Here is an 18174-nt window from a genome sequence, read left to right on the forward strand (position 1 = left end):
CACTTAAGGCTTTGCTTCCACTCAGCTCAGAACCTGTTGTATTCCCTGTCTCTTCACTTCTAACAAAAGCATTCTCAGAACTGTCTGGTATCACCCTGCTCTGTAAATACAGTTGCCAGAAGAAAGCCAAAGACTTCATTTTTCCTGTCTGCTAATTTACTGGTGACTTGTCTTATGAAGTCTATCTTCAAAGATGTGCAACACCAGAAGTCTCAGTCTTTAAATACTAAACTAAGCCTAAATTCAGAAACGCGCAGGCTTTCAAGACTCTTACACAATGTATGTCTGCTATGTCTTCATTAAAACATGGTTAAGCTATACAAGATACATTCAGCTGCCTGAAATTTGACATTTTGTTCCATTTTCCAGCAACTTTGCAGAAACGCATATGGGAAGAAAGACATAATGCAGATTCCAGATTTCTATTATTAATGAGGAAACCAGTAATTTATTTGCCCCATTAACTGTCAACTTGCCAGAATGCTGTCAGCAGGGGAAGAATCCTGCAGAACACTTCAATTTCCTCTCATGCATCAACTATTGAGCTTTTCCTTGAAAATACCTTGCCTAAGCAAATTTCTGTACATGGTAACCTTTCAATAGCATCCCCAAATTACTCAGGATACTCAAAAACTGAACCCTAAAATAGTATGGTGTGGTTTGGCACATTAACTTACTAATTATTCAGATTGTCGTAAGTAGTATTTGCCTGAGGAAGTGCAATAAGAAATGGAGAGAATACTATATCCACACAGAAGAAGTCCCCTAGGGGACTTGCAAGGCTACGTATAAGTCTTAGTAAAAGCAACCGGAATTCAGTAGCCCTGCATAAAAGCATGAATGCAGACAGCTAGAACTTGTAGCTCCTTGAGAAGACATGTAGCATGTATCTATGAAAGTAAATATTACAGCTAGCATTAAGGAATATGGACATATAGAAAAATGTTTCTTTGACACCTCACTCTCCTCCTCTACAAGTGAGTAATACCAACAGTGACAATTGACCGAATGTTTTCATTAAAATAAGAATGTTTAAAAACAACAGTAAGACTTGGAATAAAAGAAACTATGTACAGCAATGTTTATATACAAACATGCAAACACCTGCCACTTCTGTCTAAAGAATGGCATGTACCTTGGCATTTCTCAACAAGACTGTTCTTATAAATTTACTGACTTGAGCCTGGAAGATAACTTAATGCTATATTTTAATACCAAGATCATACTTTGTCTCTCATACAGAACACAATAAATTTATTAATCAAGATAGAGAACAATGTATGGACAGTATATGCCCAAATATTTTTTCCAGTAGAGCCTAAGTGCCTGTAAGAAACAGCGGATTTGGGGACAGAAAGGAGGGGTAGGAAAGAGGAGCTTTCACTTAAAAAAGTCCTACTTCAAGGGCATTAAAAACCTTAAAAATAGCCAGATGGACTTAGACATAGATAAAACAAAAAAGTCACAATTTAACATTATATAAACAATAGCCATATATTTGGCAATCTTGCCTTTGCAGAGTGTGCAAAGGAATTTCTTTATAAAGCAGAGAGATGACTTGATGCTCATTCCAGACCCCACTGTATTTAACGCTTCTACAGTTATGAACTAGACCATTGGATAGTGCTGTAATGGGGCCTCCAAAGTAACAAAGCTTCAATTCTCAACAGCACCGTAAATCAACTTGGTGTGTTCAAAACTAGAGCTGTCACCAGTAAGGCTCAGTCAAGGTTTACAGCTATGCTGACCTTGTAGTACAGATGAGGTTATCAGACCTGTGCCTACTATGTCACTCATTATGCCTAGATTTGGGCAATCCCACGTTTTGCTTTTAAAATCAGTCCAGGCTCACATACACCAGAACTCCAAGAAGTTTAGCTGAAACAGCAGGCAATTACAAGAACCTGTCCAGCTCACACAGGTCCCAAGTGTTGTACGCCTGAATTAACCACAGCAAGTTTATGTATCCCCAATGAGAATCAGAAAACAGTGTGTTTTCAAGAGGACATATGAGTACTTACCTTCTACACAGCACTAGTATAAAATAATATTTTCTTGGCTATCACACCTGCTAGCCTTCACATCAACTAGACAGCAAGTCTGTACTTTTTAACAGAGATGACTTTGTAAACAACGCATAATTATGCATAATATTACTTCTCTCACATCGTGACCTGAATGCATGCATTCCAGGAACAGAAATAGAATAGGTTATGTGGAAGAAAGGATCTATCAGTTTACGTAAGAACACAAAATATTTTATGATCTTTTCTGTGCTTTTCCCTCACTAGAGATAGTAACAATTAACAGGAAAGCTTCAAAGGTTTCACTGCAAACTGACAAAAAGCATACATTTGAGAGATGTCAGTTCTTTTCAGACAAAGAAATGGACTCCAAGAGATAATTTTCCCACTAGAGACATGGAAGTATACTTGGCTAGAACACTGTCAACTTCAAGAGTGGAGAAACACATGCTCTGTGCAGCTAAGTATCTAAGATTGCTCATTAATTGCTGTTTCATACCTTTACTAGACAACATAAAATGAAAATCCAGGATTCATCCCATGCTATGGTGCACAACACCTTACCCTTTTATGTAAGAAATTATATATATTCAATTTGTTCCTACTACTATGATGAAGCACAGCCGAGAAGTTATTTTCACACATAAATACCTTGAAATGTAATAAAACATAACAAATAAGAAAATTCATAGGAGGGAACAACCATCATTATTCACAAGTTTTGCATGGAATCGGACTTGGTTTTCATGTTCATGTTTCTAAAGCAATCTAAGAGCAAGCATAAACAGGCTTAGTCTTAGAAGAAAATTAGGACACTAAGCTAGCCCTCGGCGTATGGGGCAAAAAATGTTTTAGGTACAACATAAATACCATCGAAGATGGTGATCTGCCTACACACACTGAAGACTGGGGGCTCTTGAGCAAAACTGTTCTACAGTTAGGGAAGGAGATTCCTACAGTAGCTGCTCAGGAGCAGATCATGAGAAGTAAATCACAAAAGAGGAATATCAGTCAGATGGAGAAATGGAAAAAGGTAAACATAAAACAATTGTGTGCATTAACTCATTAATTACTAACATTATCAACATTATAATGACATAAGCTACATATCAGCGATAATTCAGTAGCTCCATTGAGAAGGGATCTTACACTAGTGAAATTAATATTCTTTAGGAATCTGTGGTTGACCTGAAGAAAGCCAATAGTATTTAAAGTGTACACTGGATTGATATTGAAAGAAAAACAAATGCACACTATCTCTAAAGCTCTTGCATTAATTAATTTTATTTCTTTGTGAAAATGCAGTTCACTCATAGATGACTTGTATGCGTTGTGTGTTTGTGAATGCCTAATTTTCAGCTGTCACCTCTATAGGCTTCCAGACATCTGATAAACAGATATTGCAAATAGAACCCGGCTTTCAGATGCTTAATAAAACAAATGTAGGAGGAGTAGGGAAGTGATCACCCCCCCATACTTGGCACTGGTGAGGCCGCACCTCAAATACTATGTTCGGTTTTGGGCCGCTTGTAACAAGACAGTCATTGAGGTGCTGGAGCATGTCAAGGGGAGGGCAACAAAGCTGGTGAAGTATAGGGAGCACGAATCCTACAAAGAGCGCGTGACGGAACTGAGGTGGGATAGCCTAGAGAAAAGGAAGCTGAGGGGAGACCTTATTGCTCTCTACAACTGCCTGAATGGAGGTTGTAGTGAGGTGGATGCTGGTCGCCTCTCCCAAGTAATGAGCGATAGGATAGAAATGGCCTCGAGCTGTGCCAGGAGAAGTTTAGAATGGAAATCAGGAAAATGTTATTCACCGAAAGGGATGTTCACTATTGGAACAGGCTGCCCAGGAAGTGGTGGAGTCACCATCCCTAGAGATATTTTTAAAGACACATAGATGTGGCACTTACAGATGATTTACTGGTGGACTTGGCACTGCTAGTTTGTGGTTGGACTTGATCTTAAAGCTCTTCTCCAATCTAAACGATTCTGTGATTTTATAAATATTCCAAAGGCTCCACTTTATGAAACAGAAGAATAAACGCATTCTATTTATTTTAAATGTAACTTCATAACTCCTTCAATTATTCACAAAAGTAAACATGGTTTTAGTAATATTTTCCTTTTTCCACACTGTCTCCATTTCCAGCTTCCAGCAGAGGCTTTCCTGGGCCTCCTCAGACCAAAGGCAGTTCCTTGAATCCTCACAAATTCCAGACTTCACACTTAGGCAAGAAAGCGTGTCTCCTCTGTAGCTCTTTAAAAACAGCAAAGCAGCCTGGACTGTCCTGGAAGAAAGGAATCTTTCTTTCAGCCTCTTAAAGCTCTGGATTACTGTAGAAAAACTGTAGGTTTATAAACTAGAAACAAAGCAAGAGTTTTTCCAGATCATGAATCAAAACACAAATACAGATTTAAGATGCACTAAGATAATGGGAAGAAAAAAAGAACAAAAAAGAGAAACAAACAAGCTTGAATTAGAAAATTATTTGCATTTCCTTCCTCCTCCATAAAATGCAGAGTAAGGAAAAGGCAGGAGGGCAGAATCCAACACTAAGGATGAACAGATGTTCTAGCAGGAGTCCAGGACTACCTCCAGAGCTGCTGAAAATTATAATCAGCTTCTCAATAATTCAGAGAAGTTCTTTAGAAGACATCCAGACACAGCCCTCTATTTTTTCCTCTTGCAGAAATGGGTGAACTTTATCTTTAAACTTCCTTCATAGAAACACAACCTGCACTTTTGGGTTTTTTTTTTATTATTATTACTTTCAGTGAGCTTCCTGCAATTTAAATCTTCCCTAGCCTACTTGCACGTTTTCTGAACTGTAATGCCCAAGCCAGACACTGTGCTATCCACTGAAGAAAAATAACTCTGCTATGTCTCGAAAGGGGTCAGAATACTTTTGGAAAATCTTTCACCTACTGAAATTCAGCTCCCAGCTTAGGGGCAGACTACAAGCTATTAAAAGAAAAAACACATTTGCAAATAAGGATAGCAACTTTTCATTTTTCATCTTAATAAAATTGATCTGCTCCCTCTTCCGGTCGCATCAGTTAGTGAATGGCAGGGCCACGACAGCAGCTGCAGCACTGGGCAGAGCGCAGGCGACAACCTGACCTAGCACCACTAGCACTTGGAAGCTTCTTTGTTTGCTTTGGAGGGAGGGAAGAGAGAGAGAGAGTTACTACTGGCAGCCAGTCAAGGATTTCTCCAGGGAAGAACATACTTATTTCACAAGCAGAGCTCTTCAGCAGCAGCTGATGGCAAACACAGCCCCTTTGGTTATCCTCTCTCAAACAAGGCATTTCCACCATGGCTGAGGACACATTCTGTGGTGCCCCTGAAGCTAGACTGCCCAGGGATTGTATGTGCAGGGTTAGTCATACACACAGGAACTTGAAGCTGGCATGTTCTCTAGCACTGCTCCTGCCAGACTCATCTGATCAATACAACAGCATCTCAGACAAAAGTAGACCGTTCCACAAAGCAGTATGTCATTTTGGGAATGTCACCCTAACTGTTTCCCAAGCCATGATAGGTTAATATAAGAACAGGAATGAGCTCAAATAACTAATTTTCAATGTTATGTTTTATGCATCACTGCTTGAATTCCCAGTATCAAATTACGTGCAAATACTCAGTAGCCAGAAATAGCACTCAGTCACAGGCTACCGTCATCAGTGCCAAAATGTTAACAGCTGAACCTGGAAATGGGAAACCTGAAGTTGGAGAAAGTGAGCAGCAGTCAATGACTTTTATATTGGGCAACTGAAATGCAGTGTTTTGATACAACGTCAGATTAACTAACAGCTCAGAGGTTTCTTAAGGGTAAGGGAAGACTCATGACTGACAACAACAAAATGAAGACTGCAACCAGCACCATACTGAGATACTGGCATTTATCTAGCAATAGGTAGAGCAAGATCACATTCAAACATATACAAAGCTGCAAAACCAATTCCAGTTAAACACTGCTGCAGCTGAACTGTTTCCTAGCACTGCTCAGCCAGCTGGCACAGACAGAACCACCAAAGCTCCAGCAGCGAATTCATACACAGTTCCTGTGGAGCACAGGAGAGGCCAGCATGTCCACTTCACATCACATTTTCCTCAGAAGCTCAAAGGATGCATTTACGCAAACCAAATATCAAACAATAATATTTTCTAAAATGATTTAAGAAAACATTACTCCTCAACAGGGGTCAGCAGCACCAACTTCAAACACTGAAACTGCCTTCACAACTTCTGCACATCCTCTATATGAAGATCAATATTAAACTGCTGAACACATTTCTAGACAGAATTCTCATATTGTGAAATACCCCTTAAAAAGCATCCAAAATAGGACAATTGATATCATTTCTGCTGCTGCTAAGACATTTGTTTTGCTTAATATCAAATCAAATTCAGCTAAAAACTGAATTATTTTCAGTCAAACACACCCCACACTTTGCACAGCAGGAAAAAATTAAGAACAAAGTAAGAAATGCACACAAACAGTAAATTATTCACAACTGATACATGTTTTTTGGTGACTCTTTTTTCAAAACAGACATTTTCCTGCTTTTTATCAATAAAGCTCTTACTGAGAGGATTTTACTTAATCCATCTTCTCACTCTTTCACCTCGGCTTCCCTGCACTTTAAAATATTGTCACCTAATGCCAGTCTATAAGCTGCAGCCCTCCCACTGCAAAAAATAGTAACATATAATAGTCATTCATCAAGAGTTAAGGTATTGTTTGATAATAGTACATAGACAAAAAAATCACCACAAAGTACATAGTCCCATATGGTTTTTTATCTCCTACACACTCACAGTATCTGAACAGTCAGATAGCTAACCTCACCTCTGGCATGGTCAGTGATACTCAGCCTTATCTCCCATCTACGATGACAGCCACTAAAGCCGCTGGTCACAGAAGAAAACAAACACAGATTGGTGGTTTATGTCCTGCCTGGCAATTAGTTAAAACATGTCATGGACACAAGTAGCTCTAACTCTGTAACAAGGGAATAACACGAAACCTGAAGCAAAACAACATTAAGATTCAGAAAACAAAAGAATGAGAAGATAGTCTAAAAATCAGACTTCCAGTAGCCTGAAGGCAAGGAAAGAAAGAAGTGTAAGCAAATGCATGCTGCCAGCTCCTGGAAAAGATGTGAAAAACTGTGCTTATCTACCACTCCTTCAGCTATCTCCCTCTCCTCCACAGAAGCAGGGAAGTCTGGTTTGGAGCAGAGAAGATGAAATAGGACACTTCATCATTTGTGAATGTTAAATGCTTGGCGCTATCTGGATTTCCTGGTTTTGGAATACATTTTTTAAGAAGGTACATATTCTGAACATGAAGAGATCTCTAGAGAGCCACCAACATAAGCATATAAAATATCCTGAAATCTCTACTAAGAGTTTAAAATCTATCTGAACTTTTTCTGAGACTTATGAGTTGATTTTGGCAACAGCCAAATCAGCTCCAGTTATCCAAATAAGCAGGAAATAAGACAGCGGCACACGCAACCTCCCAGCAATTCACATGGTCACATCAGTTCCAGTAAATCAACCAGCAATTCAGCACAGCTGCTCTGGAATATCTGTGCACCCTCTCTGGAACATCCTCATCCATAGCCAATAGCACTTACTTAACATACATATCCACACCAAGTTATACATCTCTTCTGCTTCTGTTTATTACAGTGACACTCTGATACTACACGTATTCCAGGGGGTTGTATTTTGTGATCAGGGTATATGTGACACACAGATTAACACAGGAGGCTGCACAGTGAAATGATGCATTTGTAATTGAATATACTGCAGAGTTTCTCTATTATCCAAACTTTTTTTTTTTAAGATGTGATTAGACATCAGCAGAGACTAAGATAAATGTCTTCCTCTTTAAAATAGGTTTTAGATTCACATCGCAGTAGGATGTAAATGAAGAGGCAGACAGGCTGCAGCATGCAATACTGAACAGCCTGTGAACTGGCATTTCTAATGCTGAGGATTCTCACCCTAAATTTCTCCTCAACTTTTTTAAGGTCTCTTGAACTATGGCTTTAATTAATCACAAAAAAAATTAATAGGTGGTATTTTTCTAGAACATGCATTATCAGAATGAATACTACTACATCCAGAAAAAAATTATCACTGCAAACAGTCTGCTGTGGTACATTTCATAGGGAGCATCTCCATAGCTTCTTCAGTGTAATGTCACATGAAGCTCCACTACAGATGGCTCCATGATGAATCCGATTATCACAATATATGAAGTAACACACTGCCAACTGTCTCTTGCAAGACAGTTTTGCCACAGAAATCATAAACCAGAATGGCTCCATCAAAAGAAAACTTGTGTCATTCTATAGATAGGCAAAGAAGCTCTTATGACAGCAGATTAAGAGACTATTCTTAGCAAAACTCTCTTTTTCAGAAATAACAGGATAAGACAAGGAACTTCTAATTCCTTAATCCTTTTTCAAATAAAAGATTACATAAAAGGACAGTAGATAGGGGGAAAAAAGTCAAGGTAAACATTATTTTAAAGGCTTAAAATATTCAGGTTTATGCTAGGGCATTATTTGTCACTCCATTCTTTTTTTCAATGTTTTAAAAAACCTGAACTTGGTGAAAATCCAGTAACACAAGACTTCATAAAGTTGTCCCATTTTAAGTGCCAAATTCAACTGTATCAGAAGTGCAATCTGAATGCATGATGCTGGATCCAGAAAACAGTTTAAAAATCTCACTCAAACTGTAATCTTGCCAACCGACTGGGACTACTGCTTTCAGGGAAATGCTATTTTGTAGTGCTTCCTACACTTCCTTTTCACACAGAACCATATGACATGACCCATTCAACTTATTCAGGTATCTGAAAAAGTTTAACCAAAATCTAACTTGAAATTCATGAGAATAAATCATTAATCTTGGCACTGTACTGTTTCAGCTATCTGCCTAAGGGACCTTTGTTTCTAACCATAGCACAGAAGTTTGTCTGCATATGCTTGTCCTCTGCCCATCTAATGACCACTTGCAAAGCCGCGATACAAAATAATTAAGCAAACTATCAGCAAAGTAAGCCAGTAAATATGACTCAGGGTGCTTCAATGAGACCTGCACAAGGCAGATCCGTTCCAGGATTACTTTGAGGTAACAGAAAATGCTTGTTCTTTAACCCCTTCTTGTAGGGGAAGACGAAGTATCTGGAAGCTAAATGTTTCAGAAGATCAAAAGATTCTCTGACTCTTTTAAAGCAAACAAAAGATAACAAGTGACCTAAAAAACTCATAAAATACCCACGAGAAAGAGAACACTGAAGGAAGCAAGCAAAACATTGCATAACAGCTGAGGGGAGAAAAAAAGAGTTTTTCAGAATGTTTTAAGACTACATTTAAGAATTACATCAGCAGTTGCAAAAAAAAAAAACTTAAAATATTTTAATTTAAAATCCCAGTTACAAAAACTTAGAATCCAATTATGAATGCACTACTTTCACTAATTCATGCATTTATCTGTTAAGTACAAGCAGATTAAGATGCTGTGAAATCCTGTCTAAAGCATTTGGTATAAAATACCTCAGTAATAAGAGCACTAGAAAGGAATAAAAAACTCCAAAGCATATTACAAACTCAGTACTGGCAATTCCTTCACAGAAACTACCTGTAATGCAGGACAGTACTTTGCACAATAATCTACCGTGGGTGGGAGGGAAAGTGATATATTTCAAAATAAAGGCTTTACTTTTTAGGTAGTTTGTAGGAAATTGCACCAATCTACATGATTCATTACTAGCAGCAACAGTTTGTTCTGTTGTCCCATTTCTCTTAGACTTCAGCGGTGCTTGATGCTCTGTTCCAGCAAAAGATTACTAAGAAAGAAGATCCCAAACTAGGAAGAGCTTAAGAACTCCCAAGAGCAAAAAAAACAACTTCAAAAACACTGCTGTGCACCACATGCTGATGAGAAAATTTCTAGGGAAAAACAGGAAGAAATTTAAGTAAGATAAATGGAGGAGAATAAAAGTACTTCTAGTCACACTAGGATTTTCTCATTTCCCCGCAATGCCATGCTAATATTAACGAAACTCTTTTGTCTCCAACATAAGCATATTAGGAACCGAACTGTCTTTTTTCCCCATCTTCACATATAACTGGCACAAGAATCTTGTCATGCTTGAATGTGAAAAACAGCAAAAGAAACTCCAGCTATCATTCAACTAGGAGGAGCTCTACATTGCAGCAACTCACTATTGGAAGGCTTCACTGCTTATTAAACAAACCACTGCCACACAGCAGGACCTTCTTAATCACTGTCTCCTCAGTATTTGTTTTGGGCAGTAAATAAAACAAATGAACTCAACTCATTCCATCCTAATAAAGCTTTTTAGGACATCACGTTATAACCCTTCCTACTCTAAAGGAGACCAGGATGACTCTCATCATCCAAAACATTTGCACAATAAAAGATCAAGAATTTATAAAGATTTATGCTGCTCGGCACATCAACCATAGCATTCACTTTCACCATTTCTACAGTACAACTTAAGATTAGGATTACATGCTATAAACTATGCTTGTACTTTTATGCACGAGATCCTGCAAGCACCATAACTACTATTAACCTTGCTCCAACATAATATTAGGCATTACAGTTATTATAGAATACACCTAGGGCTGTACAGATGAGCTTTTCCCACAGAACTCTATCTTTGAGTCACATCTGAGCAGTTGTGGTTTTGTCTACTATAGGTTGAACCCCCAGGACAAGTGCTTTCCTAAGAAGCAAAATAGTCACACTGGGTTGTAACTTTCTATTCTGCTCATCTCCCTTTCCCTAAGATTTAACTTTAGCTTCATTAAATGAACAAACACATAAGAATTAACAGTAACAAATGAGCTGCAGGATGCTATATTCTCGAGGGAGCACAAGCATTAAGGACAACAGTACAGACAGATTTATGGACCTGCCATGGCTCTTTTTCTTTCTCCTATCTATTTTTAGTTTTACCAGCTCTCTGCACTCATGAACTGCTATTGTGATCAACTGGAAATCAGCAATGATTTGCTCCACGAAGCCACTTCCTGAAGTAACTGCTCTCCAGCTAAGCCTAAGGAACCTTCACTGACCCCATAGAAGATCAAAGCCTTACAGCAGCCACTGTCATCACACTCCTCTGCTATGAAAACCAAGACCTGGACAAACTTCAGCTGCCTACCAGGCTGCTAACCGCAGATTGTTTCTTTAGAGATAGGTTTTTATGTTCATCACAGGCATGACAGGTGCCATAACCTTTTTTTGTCCTTTATGCTAGCCTGCAAGCACTTCTGGCCTAGTCAGCTGGAAAGTTCAATGCAGGGCAAAGAAATGCCAGTATTGCCACCAGCAGACTTGAATGAAGATGCTTATCACATCTCATTACTTTCTCCCTCCTTTCCAATGCAGTTCTGAGCATCCTTGTTTATTTACATTACTGTGCCTTAGTTTTGCTAACTTTCTCATGCCACTTCAAAAACAAAATTTTAAAACCTTTGAACAGCAGAAAGATAAAATGGCTTGAAAGCAACCTCTAGAGATCATTTGCCTGCAAATGACCAGGTAGAATTTCAAATTTATATCAGGCTGCTCTGTAACTCGTCCAGTTGAAAGTATCCACAGATAGAGATTTTGTGCCCCCTCCAGGCCCTTGGGGGTAGTACTTACTAATTCCCATGCATCAAGACATTCCCATCATACCCTACTGAAATTTCCATTCTTATGTCCTGTGACCACTAACTCATTTTTTCACTGTGCATCAGCTCAATCATCCCTAGAAGCCCTTGTTTCAAGATGATTAAATACAGCAACTACATTTTCCCTCAGCCTTCTCTCTCTCATGTTACAAACCCAATTCCTCCTCCATCCTCAGACAGTCCAGGCTCCAGACATGCCAGCAACCTAGTGCTGGACTCCATCTCCCTCACACAGAGTGCATATATGTGTGACCTGCTGGGAAACACTGCAGCTGGAGCCCCACATTTGAATAATTCCTTCCCTGTACCTGCTGGCAAAGCTCTTTCTAATGCAGCCCAGTAACTAATTAGCCCGAAGGGTTATAAAACCACACTGCTGACTCCTGGTCAGCTTCTCATTCATCAGGAGCCCCAGGTCCTGCACTGAAAAACAGTGCTGCCCCTTCAGCACCTCCCAGCACTTACAGCAGGAGGATCATTTTCAATTTGTGTATCGAAGTGCATACAGACATGCACACCTACAGAGCTGGGCACTTCTGTGCCTTGGAGATCAGAAAAACAACCAAAATAGCAGACTGGAGATATTTCAGGTTTTGTTCATCAGACTAAGATACAAGGTAAATATTTGAATGGACAGAGACTACAATAACGGGAACACGATTTTGGTGATAGTTTTCAGCTAAAAGAGTAAATAGTGGGTTAAGACTTTCTCTTGTATGCTTTTAAGATCTCTAGTAAAATGTCAATATAATTAAGTAACAGGAGGTTGTCAGAGTCCTGTTTTGTTGTTTGTGGGGTTTTCTGGAGGTGTCTTTTGCCAGGTTTTTTTGTTGTTGTTTCTAAATACTCAAAATCAATTACAGTGAGCAAGCTTTTGAACAGCAATGCAGAATGAATGCTTGCCCTTTTTACTTTAAGTATACACACATATGAGCACATATACAGTATTTCCTTTGTTTGCGACACAAAAGACTGTTAATTTTCTGCCATTCCCCATTTTATCATTAGTCTACAATATCCAACTGAGAACAATAAATAAGCATCCTGTCCACACCTCAAGCAGCATTTATCCAACAATAAAACTGACAATATGGGCAACAACTGTGAGGTTTATTTTAGTATCAAGTTTACAGGCATTCAATTTGGAAAGAAAAAGAAGGATTAGTTTTTAAACACTTCGAGGAAAAAAGCATCTCCAGTTAAGAAGATGCGTTGCTATTAATTATAAGCTACATCAAGATCATTATCTCATCACACACAAATCTAAGAAAAATGCAGCTCTTCAAAAACCTTATAAAAGTATTTTACAAAATAAATAACAGTTGAGGTAACAGTACTAACAGCTGTTTGGGAAGTTCTCCATGCCAATCTGATTCAGCATAAGTAACGGATCTCTTCCTCACAGTTTGATGCATTCAGCTCCACTCTCTTGGAGGAGTTCTCTAGCAAAGGCTTTGCAAAATCTACAGCAGAAGCAAACTGCTATTCAGTGCTGGCTGTATGATAAGCCTGAATGCTCCTTATGCTATACAGAATGGCAGAGCCTTCCAGCTCACAAAAGGAAGCTCACTACCATGTGCTTGGTGTGTTCCTCGAGCTCACACAAAGTTTACATTAAGGAAATCTGATACTTTAAAAGTATCCAGCAATTCCGACTGGTTCTTATTTCAGTTCCTCGGACTTAATTCCTCAAATTCCAGGATACAGCCTTAATTAACGGTTATAGTAATAAGTGTAGCTATGCATGATACTTACTTCCATAAATTTCAAGTCAGTATATTGGCAATGTATTCCACCTATCACCAAGTCATTCTGAATTTCTCAGCATCATTTTCAAATTCTTCTAAGACAGCACATTTCTTAAAAATACCATCGTTCACCAAGAAGGCTACAGTTTTGTTGCAAGACAAACCTGTACAGAGGAAAGGTACAAATAAAATTCCACTAAGTATTTGGTACAAATTTGATAAAAACAACTTGGAAAACTACCCAGTGATCTACATCTGCAGTCCCAAATTTTGAATAAAAGTTGGGACAAAATAAAAAAAATTTTTAAAAAGTACAGTATTTCAAACTTTTTTCCTAAGCTTCACATATTGCCAAGATATCATAATAAGCTGAAAGCTGCCCCTTCCAAGTGGAACAACCTAAAAGGTAAATGCTCCATATTTATTTATGAAGTGTCACAAAGGACAAATGAGTATTTGCATTCCTACATGTAAAACACAGTCCTAAAATAAATACTTTCTTGTTCACAAACATAATATTTAAAGAAAATAGAAAACATCGACAGTTATTGGCACTGCCCTGCTTCAGTCCCAAAATTTCCAGATTGGTTTATTTGAAGGCCTCTACTAATACTATACATATGCTTTGAAACAATTAACACAGCTATGTGTGGAAGATGATGTCTGTCCACACAGAAGTTACTGACTCATAACTCCTAGATCAACATTCATTACCAAATGGGTACTCTTCCCCAACTCATTTTGGGCTCTACAGTGCATTCAAGGAAATCAAAATACACGGCTTGTTCAAAATGCTGTTCCGTAACATCATCAGCAGATCATCTGCAAACATATCTTTAAACAAGCGCTTCTCAAATAAAACGTTTGCCACTTCCATCAGTTCAGTCTTCCAGCAATCACTACTTGATCTGTGAATATCTGTGTGGACATGCATGGCTGATGGCAATCCCCACCTAACCAGCCTCCTTGACTTCCAACCTTGCAATGGCTTTTGTACAGACACATAAGGGAATTAATTAACCAAAAGGAAGGTATTTTTCAGCTGGATCAGTTAGCTCCTTGATCTATTTTGCCACACAGCAGCTGTCAAGAAGGCACAGCAGGTAAGAGAAACTGTATAAGCAAGGTAACCACTGCACATGAAACCATGTTTATATTTCTAGAACATCACATAACTGCTCTGAAAACGCTAGGACTTTATCAACCAGAAATCTTTCATTGCCACTACAGTCACTGTTAAAAAGAAAGTATGCAAATAAAAGTGACCACCACTGCATTTTCATACAAATATACCTTGTAATGGAGCAATGAAAGCTTATCTTTTCATGAGGCTAGCCAGAAAGGGCCTTTATCAAATTTAAAGATTAATTTCCATCTCCATTCAAATACAGGGATCCTTGAAAGATTTGAAAACTAGATATTTTGATTTAAGACACTGAACAAAAATTGTTTTTCAGAATCCATATCCAAATTGCAGTGAATTTCACAGCAGGCAAACAATACAAGTAGTCTCAACTGGATTTTTAAAGAGCTTTCAAAAGACAAGAGATCTTTCCGTAACAGAAACCTGCTTCTGGAGGATGGCAATTAAGGATCAACCTTTTTTTTCAAGGAAACATTTATAGCAATAAAATACATTTAGCCCTTACTAAAAAAAGTAGGATCAGAACCAGATTAGTCCAATTTCCAGAGTGATACAACAATGAACACCATATATGTGAAAATATATACCAAAACTACATACACGGAACACTTTTTTTCCAAAGGGGTAAGTGGGAAATGAAGTTTAAGAAATAGAGCACCATACTTTTCAGCAGGCAATCAACGGCATTTCTATTTGTTCAGAATACTGGATCAATCCTCAGAAATAATGAGCTGAGCATGTACTTGCCACATATGTTTCAAACAATTTAGGCAGTTGTGGAAGGATGAAAAAGACACATACACAAAGACACATATACAGTGAGCGAATAACCAAACAATCTCAAATAGTATCCAGTTAGCTCATGGTTTACAAAATAAACAAACAAAACATGAAACAAACATATCAATTCATTTCAGGCAAGCAGCAGGCAGAAAATAAATTCAGTTGTTAAAATCTCCAAACACTTGTTTGTTCCCCATATTTGCGTAACAATTCATCAATATAACAAGGTTACCTAAAGCCTTTGCAGAGGAGGTTATACCTGCATGTCTATAAAGCCTACAAAAAGCCTTGGTCCCTAAAGAGCAGGGTTAAAACTCTACTTTGGCCTAGAACAAGCAGTCCAAAACCACAGGACTCAGCACCATGGAAGTTCATCCTACTAATGCTTCTGCAGAAGTCGCCATGAAGCATATGGTAGCTCACAAGATTTCCTCAAATATTTATATGAGCCAATGGTCGAAAAATCTTGAGAAATTCTGCACTGGAAGACATCGTTAAAATTCCTTTTTCAGAGTGATGGCAAAACAAGTTCATACACCCTTTGCAACTCCAAATTAGTCTCATTCAGCAGATGCTTCTCTCTCCCTTCTATCATATTTCAGCCCAGCTGGCCTTGAGAACTGTCAGGATCTGACAGTCAGCCTGTAATTTGTCTGGTCCCTGCCCTGGCATCATACATTCTGCAGAGCTCCATATCTGCATCCTACTTTCTAACTCATCTGTTCCACATCTGCAAATCAAGTGGGGGAAAAAGGACAAGATGGCTGTCCCCACAAACTGACACCAAAGCTGGGGACGACTTGAAATTCAACACATTTTTCTTAACAGCTATTAGAAGAACTAAATTTCCCTTCTTTATATAGAAGAGATGCTCAAGTATGTCAGTAAACTCACTCTGACAGTATTAACTCATTTTGGCCCCATTTCTTTTCATGTTACAGTTTACGCCATTTCCTGGTTATCTAATATACTGATATACCTGCCCATACATAAAGAGGTAGGTCTTCTGCACTAGAATTACATTCGTTGGCATCTCTAAAGGTGAGTCCAAGTCTCATGGGACCTCAGACACCATCACAGGCTGAGTCTCCACACCTGTAAGTAAAACACATCTGCAAGGAGTAAGCTTGCTCCATTCCACACGTACATGCCCTGGGGCAAGTAATACCTCCCTGAACAATTAGAACACCCTTTGTGTTTGTCTTATCTGCTAGGCCAAAGCCTGGAGGATTTTTCGACTGCCTGAAAGGCTTCAAGCCTGCTCTGTACAGCACCAAAATTCAAGAACATGTTATATGGTCAAAACCATTATTGCAGCTGGGGAAGAACAAATAACGAAGCGCGGTTGGTATTCGCAGGTTATCAGCGGCGCTCGGGTCAAACTTCACCGATGGAACCACTCCAGCATAAAGGCATAAAGAAACAGGCATCGAGAGTAAAGCTGGATGCCCCTAACGACATAGAGAAGCTAAAAAGCGAAAGGAATTCTACGAAGAGACAGCTCGCTCCTTTCGCGAGGAATACAAGAATTAAAAGGCAAAGGAATCAAGGACGCGGCCAGCCTCCCCACGTCTCTGCAGCTGGAGCAGCTGCATTATCCCCCAAGCGGTATTTTTCGCTTTAAGAGGCATTTTGAAGAGCAAGGTCACGGAAGTTGACCCCAGCGGTGTCCCCCCGCGACCGCAGCCCCTTCCCTCCCGGAGCCGAGCGGCCGAGCCTCCCGCCCCTCCCGCCACAGCAACAAAGAGGCCCCCGCCATTACCGGCCGCGACACCTCCGGGAGCCCCGGCCGGCGAGGAAGGGCCCCGCGCCACCACCCGCTGCGGGCAAGAGCGGGGGCCGCCCGGGTTCCCCCGACCAAACGTAAACAAAGCTCCCGGGCCCGGCCCGGCCCGGCTCAGCCCCGCTCCCCCCGCCCCTCCGGGCTCCACCGGGGCCGCGGCCCCGCGCCTACCGCCTCCTGCCGCCGCCTCGGCCGCTGAGTAATGAGCGGGGGCCGCGCGCACGCACCGCGCCCCGCCCGCCGCGGTTGCCGCTGCCACGCCCCCTATCCAGGCCACACACCCCCGCTCGCTCCCCCGAATTGGCTCTCGCTGCCCGCTGAGACTCCGCGGGTTCGAGGCCTCTTGGCGCCTTGAAGCCGTGTCGATATGACTGTGTATTTTTACTACAAAAAAGGCCTTCGGTATTTAAAAGTACCTAAGAGCTGTCGGTTTAGGCACAGAGCGCTGTACAAATGGGCATTTCACATTTAATTCACTGCCAAACATTCAAGTGGCCTATGCCACGTTTTTGAAGATGCCAAGGATTCTATTGAGATGGTTGCTGCTAACAGCATTTATCCATCTGTAATAAGCATGGACTTTTACATAGTAAACTTGGGGCTTCAGAATATTCCAGTTTTGCCCGCTATCTTGGTGTTAAAAGATTCGCTTCCATAAAAGTGCTCATATACTACTCACATGCCTATTTTAGTGACATCTCTGTACTCCATGCCCTTAAAATTCTTACTTAATTTAGGCAAGCTCATTTTCACTCCGTATGTTAGCAGTGGCTCTTTTACAGATCCCTGCATACAGCTACATGATGCTCGCTTTATATCTACAGGGGAAAAAAAAACCACTAGCGCTCAGATTCCATCCCCAGACTTCTTTGGATCCCACTAAGAGTGGGCTTTAAATGTGTTTCTAAGACTCGCCTCCCACCTCACCACTGATGATTTCTGTGGGCCAGCCCC

General features: G+C 39.9%; 1 protein-coding gene across 3 annotated transcripts in view; it reads right to left on the reverse strand.

The window, feature by feature from the left end:
- Positions 1 to 17459, reverse strand: part of MAPK8 (mitogen-activated protein kinase 8) — a 48323-nt gene extending 30864 nt beyond the window's left edge. For all 3 annotated transcript variants that reach the window (XM_069864330.1, XM_069864332.1, XM_069864333.1), the window contains exon 1: positions 17392 to 17459. The gene's annotated coding sequence lies outside the window, so the exon portion shown is untranslated. The remainder of the gene's footprint in view (positions 1 to 17391) is intronic.
- Between the last annotated feature and the right edge of the window lie 715 nt (positions 17460 to 18174).

This window comes from Phaenicophaeus curvirostris, chromosome 9, assembly GCF_032191515.1.
Source record: "Phaenicophaeus curvirostris isolate KB17595 chromosome 9, BPBGC_Pcur_1.0, whole genome shotgun sequence".
Classification (NCBI taxonomy): domain Eukaryota; kingdom Metazoa; phylum Chordata; class Aves; order Cuculiformes; family Cuculidae; genus Phaenicophaeus; species Phaenicophaeus curvirostris.